This window comes from Pieris brassicae, chromosome 9 (genome assembly GCF_905147105.1).
Source record: "Pieris brassicae chromosome 9, ilPieBrab1.1, whole genome shotgun sequence".
Taxonomy (NCBI): Eukaryota; Metazoa; Arthropoda; class Insecta; order Lepidoptera; family Pieridae; genus Pieris; species Pieris brassicae.
In genome coordinates this window covers 11,496,903-11,513,912 of record NC_059673.1, presented here as the reverse complement: position 1 = coordinate 11,513,912, position 17,010 = coordinate 11,496,903, and the positions used below count along the sequence as shown (strand labels likewise).

The window sequence follows — 17,010 nt, the reverse complement described above, 5'->3', positions numbered from 1 at the left end:
TTAACACTAAATAGTTGCTACAATTCGACTACAATTAAAGTAACGAGTGGATAATGACAAACAATCATATTAGACATTAAGAAACCAATGTTCGACCAACCACGAATTTGCTCGCTTAGTTCCTAAGCCCCATCAAAAGCCCTTTGAAACATTAATTCTATTGTGGAATAGGGTGTCAAAGATGACAATCTAATTCAAACATGTTTGGATGACTTAGATATACAAACTCCCAGATGGAGCTGTATGCCTTTTTTTAAATTAATTATATTTATTATGCAAGTAGAAGTCTAATTTTTTTACATCGCTGAATTCCAAGAGTTATTTATATATACTAAAAACAAATACTTATTGTGTACAAAAAAAACTATTGGTCGTATTGAATCTACGCAATCAGGCTTGAGAATCGCCGACTTAACCACTACGCTAAAACGACTCAAAATTTTTATGAGAATAATACATAATTATGAAAAATAACATGTGATATTTTATGAATTCCTGTTTCTTGTATGGTACATTCGTGGAACAGCTTAATTAAAAATGCTATTTTTTTATTTTATAAGGAATAAATAAAACATAGCCGAAAATCTCTCGATAGTACTTCTTAATGTGCATTTGTTTTGTAGACAAAGTTATTTAACTAGCCCAACTATGCAAATTGGTTCGTATACACTAAATTATGGAGATATAAAAATGACCGTTCTTACTAACATCATAATAAATTGCCTTATTTGCTTGAGCGGTGGCTTTTAACTAAGTGAAGTAACCGAAATGTCTTAGACCCAAAAGTCGAGGGCATGAATACAAAAAGCTGATGACTTCCCTGTTAGAAAAAAAAAATATAACGAAATAAATATAATAATCTGAATCCAAAGTCTATCGGTTAAATTCCTTTAAGAAAAGAGCGTACCAATTCTTGAAAGGCAGGCAACTCACTTGTGAGCCTTCTGGCAATGTAAGTGTCCATGGGCAGCGGTTTCACTTAACATCAGGTGTGTCCTGCCCGTTTGCTTCCTATTATATAAATAAATTGGACGAAAGAAACAAAATAAACGATGTTTTCCACGCGATTTTTCACACTTCAAACGCTTTATCATAAATATTAAACACTTATACTGTAAAGTACAAGAAAGCTCAAGTATTTGTCTAAGCCATACACGAGCTAATATTTTAGTCTTAGTATTATATATATTTATATATTTTTTAATATTCTAACAGAAACAATAACAATTAGTACTGTGTTTAACAATAGAATTGGGAGATAGCTGACCGATGAACATTTAAAATAAATATACATTGAAGAATCGTAATTAATTTTAATAATAATAATAATAATAATAAGCCTTCATTCCACATCTTTGACATACATTTGATTGAAATAAAAAGAAAAATTTTAGTTTTTCTAAGATGCGGCCCCTGTCCGGGAGAAGGCCTCCTCCAACTTTTTCCACCCTACTTTATTTTTCGCCATCGTCATCCAATCTCTGCCAGCTACCCTCTCGATCCCGTCGGCCCATCGCTCCATTGGTCTTCCTTTCTTTCTGTTTCCTTTCGGACCCTTCCATTCTGTTACTGTTCCAGACCATCTGTCGTCTGTACAACGGGCTACGTGGCCTGCCCATCTCCATTTAAGTTTAAGGGCATATTGCTCAGCATCAATAATATTGGTTTTTCTGCGAATATTTTCACTTCTATGTTTGTCGCGTAATTTTATTCCGAGAATACTCCTTTCTATCGCACGTTGGCACGAACGTATTTTGGCTTTTATTTTAATTAATTTTAAATACAAGGATATAAATAATGCCAAAATCACGTAAAAAGAACGAATAAGTATTGCAATACAGTGAGGAAATGCTGTCAGCTTTAAAGGTACACTGCCACAGGGACCAAACGTTTTAAATTCATTAAATTTTTTTATTATTATTGTTACTATGTTACTTAGGTTAATAATATTGTTAATTATTATGGACGTAAAATAATATAATACGATTCAAATATGAATGCATTTACCTGAATATTCATTGTCAAATCAATGTAAGTCTAGAATATTTTTAAGAAAAGCGAAGAAAATGAACAAAAATTCAAACCTCTAGCCACGATGCCATTATACTCCTCAACAAAGACATTAATTTGTGTAGAAAGTTCCGTGTCAACAACGTGACGGGTGCAGTAAAGTTTCGGAAACAGCCAACAAAAAGCTTGTAAGAATACAGGCTGGGAACATTTATGCAGCTAGCTGCTATACTTACATTTTAAATTCTTTTAAAGATTTTATACATACGAAAGAGTTCGTATTACACAATGTATTTTCTTAAATGTGCAAACAATAAACACTTGTATAATGAACAATCTAAATTTAATAAAGAGATAATAAAGATGAAGACGGAAAATGTGTATCTACGTCCAAATATTCCCCCACAGCAGTCGTTCAAATCAATGAAACCAGAGCATAATAATTATAAGTCGACAAAAATCCCCTTCGCGAAAAACATTTAAAGCAATCTATCTTCAATACGAGGCTAGACTGTGAGGAAATGTATGCAGATGACCATATACTACACACGAATGCCAAAATTGGTTTGAGTCCGTAAATGTGCTACATAGATGCGAGAATAAAAAATGGAAAAACATCGTTTTAGAAACTATAAATAAATATCATAATTTGAAAAGTCACTTAGCGTATGCGACAATACTCGGAAAGATCATCAACATATCGTAAATATGATCATATTGGAAAAAGCTTACAGTCAATTTATTGAGAAAGGCTTTAGGTTCATATGACGCGACGATCGGATTCTCATGGGCAGTGGATTCAATATGAACATATAGAGTAAAAACAGTTTATTTTAAAGTAAGTTCAGATAACAAGTACTTAACGTAGAATAAATCTGTCTCTTATTCATTGCTGGCATTAGTTTGATCCCATTACTGTAGTGTAACCATAACGCATTATTTGGTACGCGAGATTGCTGTGATCTATAATTTTGATTAAAAGCTTTCAACAGAAGCTTAATTATGCAGCTCTTATGACAAATAACATCTTCGTTGTGGTACCGGGTTACGATATCCTGAACTTACTCTAAAAGTCCCTCTCAGTATCGTTTTTAACGTAGATCGGAATGACAAACGAGATGCTTGCACGAAAACCAATGCACAACCGGGTTTCAAACAATGAGGTTCGGGAATCGTATGCGTTACCACTAAGTCTAGCCAATACAAGCACTGTTAACTATAAACAAAACTTCCTATATGAAAAACTCATTTAGATATTTATATGAGATACTGGAAAATTTTCAAAACGATTATTAAAGTGTCATCTCCACTGACTGATGGTTTCCTATATCATATTTTCGGCAAATATCATCATGATGTAAGGGAAAGAGATATTCTTTAAGATAAAACTATTCAGTTTACTCACAAGGGAATTTCCGTTTTCTTTTGTATCATCGGTGAACAAAATATATAAGGGTAACTTTTTTGATTCCTTGAATTTATTTAGTGTCTTCGAACGTTAAATATGAACTATAAGTATTCTAATAGAGTATTTTTCTCTTCATAAGTACATTTACTTGGAAATCGAAGGACGTTAGATGCACGATGTTTGGGAAGCATTCATGGATTTTGTAGTTCTCATTAAATATATCGTTTAAAGTTCATGAAGGTCATACTTTATAGAACAATTATTGCCTCTGTATTAGCAGACTTTCCCTTATTTGCAAATTTCTGTATTTTTAGACAGTTACGGAAATGAGTATTGGAATCAATGTATGAAAATAAGAACTGTATGCAAGGACGATGTCTAAAGTCATAATGTCAAAGTTTAGATGAATAAAATTGTAACGACTAGTTACTTAAAATATTGTAAAATTTATGTAAATAAGGCCTCTATGCTGCGAAGAAAAAAAAAAGAATGTGTGCGTGTACTAGTGTACACACGTAAGAAGTGAAACGTCTTTATGACCTTATTTTTCGAAAAATGATCCAATATATGCAACTTTATATACATTGGTTAAATAAAGTTAAATTAGATAAAGTTTAACAAAAGGCTTTCATTATCATAGACATGAATACAAATAATACAATTATCTCATTTTACCTTATCACTACTAAGATTATTACAGAATTTCATTAATTGTAATACAATTATTACTATCGTTGTTATCGTTATTATATATTTTTGTTATTAATGAATCAACCGTGGTAGGGACACGAAAAAGATAGTACGTAACGGAAATATGTGACGCGTAACTCAAAAATGAGACGGTAATTTTTTTCCAACGCCGATAAATAAGTTTCACTTCCAATCGCTTTCAATAGTCAAGGAATCTAAGGTTTTTTTATGTGTTTCTTTAATTGTCTATTAGTACAGAAGCCTGATCATTGCCTATTAGAAAAAAATACTCACAAACAGTTAAATAATAACACACCACGCTATCTTACTAAAACGCTGTAATACGCAGCCGCATACAGTGTACAGTAAGCTCACGTAGTTTTCACATGCACTACACACGTTAAATGCTCAAATACAAGCACGTATTAAACAGTGTGCAATATACATACACACTGACATCTGCTCTCTCGCTCTGGCTCACAAATTACAGGCGACTATGCTTAGAAGACGGGAGTGGGGACGCTACGAAGTATGGCACAAAGAGGAGAGACCGATAATATACAAATTGTATGTATATTTCTGTCTCATTCTTTCCCCTGGCTTCATCCTACACATTTTTGTATTTGTGTCTCTTACCTGTCGTTTTTTCGTTGCATCCGGTTTGAAATCACAACGATTCTAAAGAAGTTTCACTTCAAAAACAAAGAATTGATAACGAAAATCATAACGTAAAATAACGTATTCTAGACCCAAAAATATTTACTTACCGATGCAACAAAACATAGGCAAATGTTTATATCATATTGAACTGGGAATTAATTGTTGTAGTGTAATAAATAAATGTTAAAGAAGATTTCATACATAACATTTTCCACAAACAGCACTGTCCCAGCTACTGGCAGTACAGTTTTTGTACAAAAACAGTGGACGATACGTCGCGTATACAGTTTAACTTTCACACAATATTTATTTAGACGGGCGTTATCTTTACGGCTGAAATGGAAAAAGCGTGCTTTCTAACATTCAATATTAAGTTCTATTCAATATTCATACATGGAAAGGCTTTTTGTGTTATAAGTTTAAAGATTACATTGGACGCAATGGAGTTTTAAAAGCAATTTTGTGTTTGGCCTCAAATTGTCGAAGACTTTAATTGTTTAATATGAAAATGATTTTCAAAATAGACCATAATTAGAAACCACTCCGTTGCAATTATATTCTAAGTGCCTTTTGTGTTTAAAAATAGTGTTATGTCTCAGATTAGTATTTACGATAGCTTTGTCAAGAGAAACACCCCGATATGATCTAACTCTTTACACAGCTTGATACTAAAAGTGGTTAATCGTTATTTCGCTAACACAAGATATTCCTAATGGAAATTGAATGTACAGATACCGGCAAACATCTTGAACAAATGTCCTTGCCTGCGCAGAAGCTATTTTTAGTTATCACTGGGAGGGGGGCGGCGGGAGAGTGACGTGTCGATCGCGTGATTGGCAAATCAGTTGACGTTTGTGTCCCGCGCTGTGTACGATGCACAAACTTTCCCCCACTCCCTTGTTTAATGTCTGTAACATATCCTTAATAGTTCATACGCTTATGTAAATAGGAGGTCACTGTAAACAAAAATCGTTAGTAGTAGTCTATAAAGCTATATGAAATACTTCTTACGTATTTAAGGTTTAAATAAACTAAAACATATTTTAATTAATTTGATGTAAATTTAGTATGTTATGTGAAATATTCCGCCCCACAAAGTTGTATTAATTACATATGAATTATGTCAAAGTTGAATTTTTCCCGCCTCGTCACTATATTTAAATGCCAAGTTGAGGATAATTATAGGAGGCTATAGGTGCTAGGGTGACCGAATGGAGTTAGTAATTAATACTGACCGATGTCATATAGGTCGTTAGTATAGATTGTGTATTTACGCTACCCTTGTGCTATAATCAAATCCATTCTGTAGATATTTCGGGATTGATATCAACATTTCGATTTCGTCTTATACATAGGGTTATTAGAACTGTATAATTTATATTCAATATTGAGAACTTTGAATGCAGTAATGTAATTATAGTACACGTATAGATAATATCTAAAATAAACGAAAATTATAAAAAAAACAGTGGCGCCTTTTTATTTCTGTATCTGTTGTTGATAATTTGTCAATCTAATAGGCAAGTAGTTCAGCAGCAGAAGCCACTAGGCCACACAGCTCTAAACACCCACGAGTACATCAAGTATTTTAAAGGTACAATTATAAAAATCAATAGCTGTACGTCACTAATCGAGTCAAGAGTACTCGAACTAGAATCGACTACATCGATACGCTAATAGCTCCTACCAAATCAAGTGTCAAGCAGTACAAGTGCAGTGCCGAGTGATTACACAGACCACATTGAGATTCGAAGTTAATTGCTGTGTAAAAACGATTGGTACAATGGCTTCATTAGTAAACGTATTGCGAATTGTATTTGGTGGTTGTAATAAATTGATGTGTCGATTTAACGATTTCGATGAATAAGCGGTTTGAATTCGGAATTTCATCGTCTCGTCGGATACGCAAAATTGCTATAATTTGTGAATCTATACTATAATTGCTGGCTAAATTTGTAGCCGCAATTTGACAACACGATATAAATTCGAATGAGAACTTCACGCTGTTAAATGGATGATAACAATTCAATGTTTTAAAAGAATGTTCTAAGAACTACAAATGGCAAGAATTGTTTTACTCATTAATATCTATTAATCATTAATATCTAATTAATATATATATTAATCTTCGTTTTGGTAAACCAAAAGGGGGATAATATTTTTATGTGTAACAGCTGAACAATTTTACATTGAATTTAATTAAAATGGATAAATTGTCAATAGATCTTTTAGAAGTTATCAAGAACAAAGCCTTACAAATCGACGATTTGAAGAGAATTAGTTTGAATTCCACGATAAACTTATTTAGAGGTAAGGAGATTGAATCTTTTTATGCTATATATATGAAAAACGGACTGAAATATATAATAAATCAAGATTTCTTCCTAATCAGGCGTAGGTTTTCAATATTATTTGGTAAGAGAATCCTTTGTTTATTTGCTTCATAAAAGATTATCTTTTGACGGCTAACTAATACTAAATAACTAAAGATTATAATCCTTCTTTTGCAGAATGAAACAATAAATTGATTTAAAAAAAACCTCAAGCACCTCAAAAGCGATTCTAAAGTTTGATGATAATATTTTTAATTAAAAAAATCCAAAAACAAATAACTATAAACTACCGCGACAAAGCATATTTTTTTTGTCTCTACTAATATAATTTATTAGCGGTTCACAGAAGTAGAGTAGGTAGAAATTAGTCTTTACCAGCTCGTTGGAAATATTTTGCTTTTATAATTAATTAAGTTAAGAGACTTTTTATTCAGAATCATATTCTACAATCATTCATTTGATACAAATAAATTTCTTTAGATAAGCCAAGTGAATACCAACCGTAATTATTATGATAAAAATAGAAATCTAGCAAGCATACAATAAAATGTAAGAAAAATGCGGCGCTCGGCAGACGAGCACATTGCGAGACCCTAATGTTTTATAACGGCGACTTACTAGTCTCGGAGTCTATCGGGCACTTTGTTTAATATATTAATGAATATCATCTATCGACATAAGCCCTAAATTACCATTTCATAATTCTTTGCTCAACATTTTTATTAATTAATTATTAGAAAACACAATTTTAAATGAAATTTTAATCAACTACCTGCGAGGTCAGGCGAGCTGGTGATTAGCCTTACCTGTCGCCTAACTAGAATTAATTTACAAGACTCACAACTTTCAATGCCTCGAGTGCTATGAAAGTCATTTATTAAGCGAATAAAAGCTTTGTAACCTGTTTACATACAAAACATGATTTATAGATCGCTTTTAAGTGAAAATTTAGCTTTAGAACGTTTCTGTATTGTTGTTGATGTTGTATTGATTTTATGTTGTTTAATTAAATAAATGGTATATGTTAGAAAAAATTATAAAAAATTTAATCGAAGGCATGTTGTTGTCATATCACCATACCACAATAAGTAAATAGTCTGGCTATAAGTTCTGTTACAAATAAGAACGCATTTTTTAATGACGTAATGTATTACTATTATAATTTATACCTACATAATTATTAAAGTCTCAGCAAAAAGTAAAAGAATATTCCATTCGAGATGGCCACCTTTGGCTTTAATACATGCCTTTTATCTGTTTGACCACGAATCTATGGATTTTACGTACTGTTTCCAGGGGATATTTCGTCACTGCTTGCTCCAAAATTCATGAGAATGGTATCGCCGTGTTGTTAAGAGCAGGCTTGTCCTCTAAAACTGAACATAATTTGAAGCTGGACTAGGTATATTATAATAAGGAAGGTAAATAAAATTGAAGCGGTGTTGGCCTAGTGGCATCAGGGTGCGACTCTCATCCCTGAGGTCGTAAGTTCGAGCCGTCTGTGCACCAATGGACTTTCTTTCTATGTGCGCATTAACATTCGCTCGAACGGCGAAGAAGACCCAAACATTCGACGGCGTGTGTTAGGCACAGAAGGTTGATCACCTACTTGCCTATTAGATTAACAAATGATCATGAAACAGATACAGAAATCTGAGGCCCAGACCTAAGAAGGTTGTAGCGCCATTGATTTATTTCATTTTTTAAATAAAATTTAATAAAATAAAGTGTATTTTATTACCTGGCAACATTATAATAGCCTTTATTTAGATACATGACCCTTCGAAAACCTCTACTGTACCATATTGCTGAAATATACTCAATTTAATTCTGGATTCGTTTCTCCTCTCTTGTACTTGAGGGTCTATTAAGGCTCGAACAACCAAACAATATTAAACAATTCCCTTGCATACAGGTTATATGTATAACCTATTTCTTTGAAGTTAGTTAAAAAATATCTAAATAAACAAATACATTAGCGATAATTGTAGAAAATTCTTATTCATGGTGATTTAGAAAACAATTTGCCATTGTATTGTCTTTTGTTAACATCAGCAGTCTGTGAATAGACACTAGATAGGCCTAATCATAATACGCCAAGTACCAACCGAAAGTACTTGCGAAATAAAAAAGATTCTTCCCAAGATTGGTACGCGAAGCCATTGAAATAAAAAAAACACCCCAATTTCAATAGAGAAGACGGCCTAAAATTATCAAACACCTGGGAACCAATAATATCCAAATTAAAACCCCAAGACAAACAATCCGCGAAAATCGAGGACACTGTGAGTCATTTCTGCAAAAACCCGTCATATTTTAGTCGATACCAACTCCGGGGATATAAATACAGATAATACAACTTTCTCTACCGCATTGATACTTTAGTATATAGTAGTTACTTTTTTCAGTCACCGTGACCACGCACGCCGTAAAGCACGCGAAACATCGCAAAATTTTAAAATTGTGTAATATAATTATAATAATACATAGCTTCAATCCGGCAAAAAAGTATTTTCTATCTAAATTTGCCATTATTGAAAGTGGAGTTAAAACGTTTAAATGACGCTTTAGCCGGTCTGAATCACTTTTAATTATGACAATTTTAGAATGATTAAATTGTTGTTTAAAACTAACAATGCAGCTTGCGTGCTTTGAACACTAACTCTTTTTAATTGTCATTAAATTTATTGTTATTTCAGTACTATATAAAATACATTATTGTGAGAGCATCCTAGTTTCTAATTTTATGAGCGAGCGCCTCTCAACCTTTCTATATGTGCATTTATTCAAAATCGACAGCGTTTGTCAGGCAAAGAAGGCAGTTAATCCACTTGCCTATTAAACAAATGATTAAGAAATAATAAGCCAATACCTAAAGGTTGTGTTTTATAACCTAAAGTAAAAGGTTTAAACCACATCTGTTATTCAAACGATCTTCCATCTTCATCCAACGAAACCAGCGAAAATCTTTTTTTTTAGGTCTGATGAACTACTTATTTTACTTACTAAAAATTGTAAATGTGTGTGTGTGTTTCAGAGTTTTTATAAATGCAAGTGTTAACGTTAATGTTTCTATATACCCGTGTTCTAAAAAACATTTCGTAATTAATACTGTCTATAATACAAAAATATATCGCCTTTCTATATATGTTTCACGTATTTAAATCCATTTCTTTCGGAGATAAGTGTAAAGTGTGCTACGAAGTGACGGTGTCATTCAAATCCAATTTAGCTAACAATAGAATAGTTATTCTGCATTGGGAATTCAATTCTAGCTAAATTATTGTTAGGAAGATTAACTTGCATAAAAATAACCGGATGAAGGTATTAATGGTATTATTATTAGGTTATTTTCAACTTTTGAGTACGCGCCCTCATAAATTTTATGACTTTATGACTCCCATAAAAGTGTCTATTTATTTATTTATTAAAGTTCACCAAATCATACACAGTACTAAATCTACGGCATATTTTACAAACTCTTCCATCTAAAATATATGAATTTTTATTAATATATGAAAATTTAAGTTACAATATAAATACCAGAAATTTTCTGTAAAGTAGAAAAAAAAACAGAAAAACAGCGAATTACGGGTAGGTTTCAGATAGGTACCTGTATCTATCACACTACACATGGATAATATGTTAAATATTTGAATAATGCCGATTTGTTTCGGTTATACAATATAACTGTGTATATCGTGTAATATGCTATGGAATATAAATATAATATACAAATTAATAAAATTATTCACATATGCAACATTATGTAAAATTATGGAAATCATTCATCCAAAATAAAATTAATAAAAAATTAGAGTGTTTATTTATAAGATAATCATTAAAATGTGTAAGATTTGTAAACCTTTTAAAGAAAAATAACAGAGACAGGGTGTCTAGCTCTCCCATAACAACATAATTAAAAAATAACATTGAATTAGAGGCTTTGACCGAATGAATGGATGTAAGGAAGGACCGGCATTGCAAAAATCAATCAACAAAGGGGATGATCGTCTTAGCCTTCCTTATATCCAATAGAGTTAATTGTACACCATACCTATTTATACATACATACAATTACAGAACATTCAATGTGAAAGGCAACTTCGTGTAAGGTGTCAACGAATAATTGATTAACTTCCCAAACGACTTCTAGTTCTTGGATGTATGAATGGTAATTGATATGAATTTACCATATATATTATTCATGCACTTTGATTTGGTTCGTAATGACTTTCACAAGGCAAAAAGGCTTTTTAATACACTTTCCGCGACTATGATTTTCACTCATAAAACTATAAGTGTACGGTTGTTAAGTTTTTTTAACGGTGTGCATTATGGGAATGTAAACGATTGAAGTAATGACTACCATGAATTATTAGCCTACTTACATTATTTTTTTATAATAATGGAATGATAAATTATTTATAACTTTTAATTAAGGGAAATATATGGCTTATGTTGATTAAATATAATTGGTAGAGGGTAGGAACAAAATTATAGACACGGAGTTATAAATTGTTCCATGAAATATGAAATTTTTAGTTTTTTTTATAACTTTGTGATGTTTTCTTTAATTATTATTTTAGGGTTTTGTTTTACTTTATTGTGAAGCTATTTGAAATATTTTTTTTACCTTTGGGAAATGACCTCAAGGTCCATTAGGTGTCCAATAGAATAATAAAATAAAAATTTGTTTAATGAGTAAAAGTTACCACATAAAAATAGGTTACGTAAGAATAAACCAAAATCCTCCTGGCGCCCACCACATTTATTGAAGTTAATTATAAGATTTAGTTTAGTAAATTTACTTGTTGTATTAACTACATAAGCTGATTATGATTCATTGTATAAATAATAATAATAAGCCTTTATTCCACATCTTTGATATACATTTGATAAAAAAAGATAAATTTATAGTTTTACTAAGATGTGGCCCCTGTCCGGAAGAAGGTCTCCTCCAACCTTTTCCACCCCAGTTTATTTTGTGCCATCGTCATCCAATTTCTACCAGCTAACTAATTGTATAAATATCGTGGGCTAATTTTGTATTACTTTAAAATAATAACCCATAACAATCAGTTGACGACATTTAATACATCCAAAATCCAAATTAAAAATCGAATACAGCGCCAATGCAAGGGGACTGATTCTTTATTAAATTACTAAGCACGGGCACAATAGTAGTATAGAGAAGAAATAAATATATCTGTCTAATAAATGCATGATATGTTAGTAATAATAAGTTATCCTAATCTAATAAGTACTAGACTATTTTTATATTCCTCTTATATTTTTCTTAGTGGAAAAGTAAGATTAGTTTGTTGTAGTGCTACGTATTGCACGGATCTCCCAAATGAACTAAACCATTTTAGCGTAAATAAATGAACATACAATTTTAATCGTCATTTACACGTATTTTGATTAGGTACTCAATAAATGACTATCGCGACGTGATAACCCCAAGAGAAAATATTTATAACCTAATTTTTAAATTGTTATTATTCTCTTTTCAACAGAGTTTATTGTGGTATGTGGGTGTACCAAGTTTTACCATTCAAATCTCCAGAATATTAATACTAAAAGATTGAATTTTATTCCTGCTATTTCGTTTCGCACTTGGGCAGGGTATATGAAGTATTCGTGTTTTATATAACACACTTACACACTTATACATGCGACATGAATATAATGAATAAACGTAATTAAGAAATTTTAATATATAAAATAGTTAACGCGTATGGAACAACTACTTAACTGATTTTTATGAAACTTGGACTGTTCCCTAAGTCAGAAAAAATCGAATATACATGGTTTACATGTTTAAAATATTTCGGAAAAATTATCTGCAGACATACACATAAACACTTACGAAACTGACTGCTTGTCAGCTAAGAAGCTATTACTGAATTCCAATAATATCACAAACCAAAACGATATCCCTTTGATTTGATTGTTCTCAAATCGGTGAAAATATGTACATATATTAATAGAAAACGTAATGCAATTGCTTATCTAAATACAAATTAAATATCATATATCCACCGATACTTTTAATACAAACATTGTGGCTTGCAACAAAATTAATAATCCCAATATTTAATTAAATGAAACGAAATTTAAGATAGCGTGTCAAAGTGCATGCTTATTATGGTTCATATTAGGTTAAATGGGGTGAAACCTTTGGGGTGAAAGTTGGTGGACGTCAAATGTGACTTACTCAAGAATATTATTAAAGGTGTGTTTTGTGACATAGGTTTTAGTTGCGTGACCATAGTGGGCCATCGTGGGGAATTTAATGGGTAATTAGAAGAGCTTGGTGTAATTAAAAATAAATCAATTGAAGTTTTAAACATTGTAGTTCAAATATCACAATATTTTTTCGACTTAAAGCGTAAACCAAACTAAAAGACCAAATATATTTTATGTAAAAATGAGATGGAATAAAAAAACAACATCGCTATCATAAAATCAGTAAATTAGTATGAATGTATAAAAATATTTTTGTTAAACCGCAGTTATCGTTATATTTAACCCATATATAGTTATAGTAGCGGACCCGGCAGACGTTGTCCTGTCTTAACTTGATTACTTAAATATTCATATATTGATTTCGAATTGGTATAACTAACTTGTTTTATGATAAACAACATTCTTTGTTTGTTTTTCTGGTATATAAATAGTTTTGTTGGTATTCCGACATATAACTGGCCATGTAAAAACATGGATTTTCAAGATGAATGCCACAAACAATTAGGGGCTGTAATTTATTTTATATGTATTTTACCAATATAAAACTTCGATAGAAGCATTTGCTTCGCATTTGCATATATATTATGCCAATGTTATGATTACTTAATATTGTTAAGTATTCTTAAATTTTCTAATTTTCCGTGCTATTTTCTTATTTTTCTTTCTTTCAATTTTTTCTTTCGAACCTTTTCCTGACAATACAAACACAACAAAAAACGAATTAGCAATATCGGTCCAGCCATTCACGCGTGATGCCGTGACCAAGCGAAATAGTGATTAATTTATATATATATACATATAGGTACTACAATATTTTATGTTAATGTACGTGTTTATCAAAATACATTTATACTTTAAAAACGCACAATTTGATTTACAATGGGCGTACACATTATTTATGAAGAAAGCTTATTCGAATCGTGTTTTAAATTTTATTTGAACACCAAATTTGATTCTCTATTCATAACATAAATGTAATAATATCTGCTGGAGTAACAAACAATAAAAATAAAAAATTGCTTAACGAATCGAAAAAAAATGTATATAGAGAATGACAGGAAGGAGCTCAACAAGAATAAAATTTCGTAGAATCGTAGAAACGGTGATGAAATTTAACTACGAAATAGGCTCTCCTGGCCGCTCTCTGCCGCGTTGGTATCAATTAATATCCTATAATAGTCACCAATTTACATAAAATGTAACGTGTGGGCTTTCCAGGTGATATAGAAAATAAGTTTTTTTAATTATGACCCATACTGCTTCCAATTCAAAGCATTGTTTATAAGAGAAATGAAATTAAAAGGAGGGAAACTGGCAGCGTTATCGCTTCCGAGCTATTACAAACAATCTTCAACTTGAATATTACAATTCGTAATGCGTATTTAGTTAAAATGTTTATGTCGCATATCTGAAATTTTTGTTTTGGTTCACGCTAAACCGCTGGAGTTAGAAACTTGAGAATTTGCGGCTAATTATTTCCATTGATTGATGTAACTTTTGCTAAGGCTTGTCTTCTAAAAAATAGTCTAAAATATAGTCATGTAGAAAAAATATATTATGGAATAGCAATTATGGTTTCAACCCTGAGTGGTTGTCGTTTACAGCTGTACTAAATTTTTTTCAATACTTGCTAGTATGGGCAAATGAATAATTATTTCTTGATTAACCGTATAATTGAATTCTGAAACCAGGCTTAGGGTTTGTTTATAAGTGTACATATGTGCTTACTTACAAAGAGACTTAGAACTCACAAATTACTAAACTTAACTAATGTATTTTAAATACTAGTTTATCTTAAGATAATTTCCAACTATAAAATAAATCTGTTGCGGTTTTAAAAGTGATTTATAATTTAAACACAAAAAAACTTTAAGATTGAGGTTAGGTAAGTATCGTCAATAAAAACTTTTCTCGATACATCCCTAAAGCTGCCCGAGGGGTGAATTTTTTACTATCAAAAGAGATATTAAACTTTTTACTTAACTTGTCTCGTAAATTTTGTGTGGCCTTTAATATTTATACCTCGGCTTATTAAATTGGAAACTCTGATATTTTATCTACGCTTCGAGTGGGCAACCCTGAATAAATTACGTAATTTTTAAAGGTTATACACATTTAAATATACTAGAAATCGCCTAGAGTTCTAAATTCGAAATTTCATTAGGACAGACAATCTATACCTCTATAATTAAAGTCGATTAAATATACAGTCTACCGAATGAGAAAGGTAAATGTCAATGTGTCATTGAAGTAGTGTTTGCAATGATTATTTTAATATATTTAATAATTTACTCACAAAATTTTCATAATGTGTCTAATTTTGTATCTGTCCGTATTAAAAATGTACAAAGATTTAACCTTCGAGTATTAATACTATAGACTGTGGAGGTAACGATAGGCTGTAGAGGTAACGATAGGCATACGATACGATAGCATATATTTTGAACATTGATCTGATATATCGAATATAAATAAATGCATTTTCATTACTTAAATAGAAATATTAGGGATACTTAAAAAGTTTTATTATTAAATTATTAAAATTATTTTAAATAAAATGATTCAATTCACTGCCAAAAATCCTAACATGATAAATACATATTCTAAATGTTCTAGATTATTGAAGAACTCATACGTACCAATTTAAAATCGGGACACGTCACTGAGAATTTTAAAAAGTTCACGGAACAGTTTTACATATTCAACCTCCTTGGATATTTTGTGCTAATAAACCATAGAGGACATATGCAAGCACAAATAAAAAAAATTACATGATATCGTAGTGTTTCGCGCGCAATCCCAAGAAAAACAAGAGTAGATCACACGTTTGCCCGCTACGACGTTATCGCTACGACTGAAGTCCGTGGCAAAACTTTACGAAGACCTCACACGGCTGCTCCTCGCGTGTCGCTTTAATATTTAATTGTATAATTTAAATTTCATGCTTAATACCATAGTGTGTGTATTGCTAAATGATGATTATTTTGCCTTATGTGGCAATTTTTTCGGCATTAGAGTTTGTGGGAGGTCATGTGAGAAAAATGTATTTATTTTTACCTTATTAATATTCCAGCGCTTTTTGTTACCACAATACTATGAATGGAAGTAATGTATTTTTTCCTGTTATTATTGAAGAGGTGTTGCCGCGACAACTTTGACTGCTTGATTACTCGCTGTGCAGTTTGTGCATCAATTCTTAGATATTTTCTGGGTTACTGAGAATAAACATATTATTTAAATAATGTCATATATTTAAATTAAGTCTGAAAACATCTCTAAAACTTTTTTACAATAATTAATTATTTGAGTTGAAAGTCAATTTCACGAAGTTTACGAGGAAAAAGACTCCTTGGCCTTATTGATTAATATCAATCAGCGATATTTTTTTTTAATAAAATGACTAAGTAAGCAATTAGACTAGAGTAGTGTAGTAAGTAAGTAGTAGTTAGTAGTAACACTGAAAATGTTTAGAACGGGACAGTTTCTACATTGCTGACAAAAAGATTTTTTAAATTTAAATTTTAGAACTCTTTGTTAACATATAGTATATTGCATTCACTTGTGTTAGCGGTAGTTAATTTAGTTCTTAGGGTAGGAAATTAAACACTTCTTGACTTAATTCACTATAATTTACTTCACTGATTTTACGTGAACTGT

The 17,010-nt window shown here is 31.2% G+C and overlaps 1 protein-coding gene across 1 annotated transcript in view; it reads right to left on the bottom strand.

The window, feature by feature from the left end:
* LOC123714515 (connectin-like) overlaps positions 1 to 16,192 on the bottom strand; it is a 29,920-nt gene extending 13,728 nt beyond the window's left edge. The window contains exon 1 of the mRNA XM_045668787.1: positions 15,993 to 16,192. The gene's annotated coding sequence lies outside the window, so the exon portion shown is untranslated. The remainder of the gene's footprint in view (positions 1 to 15,992) is intronic.
* Positions 16,193 to 17,010: the final 818 nt, after the last annotated feature.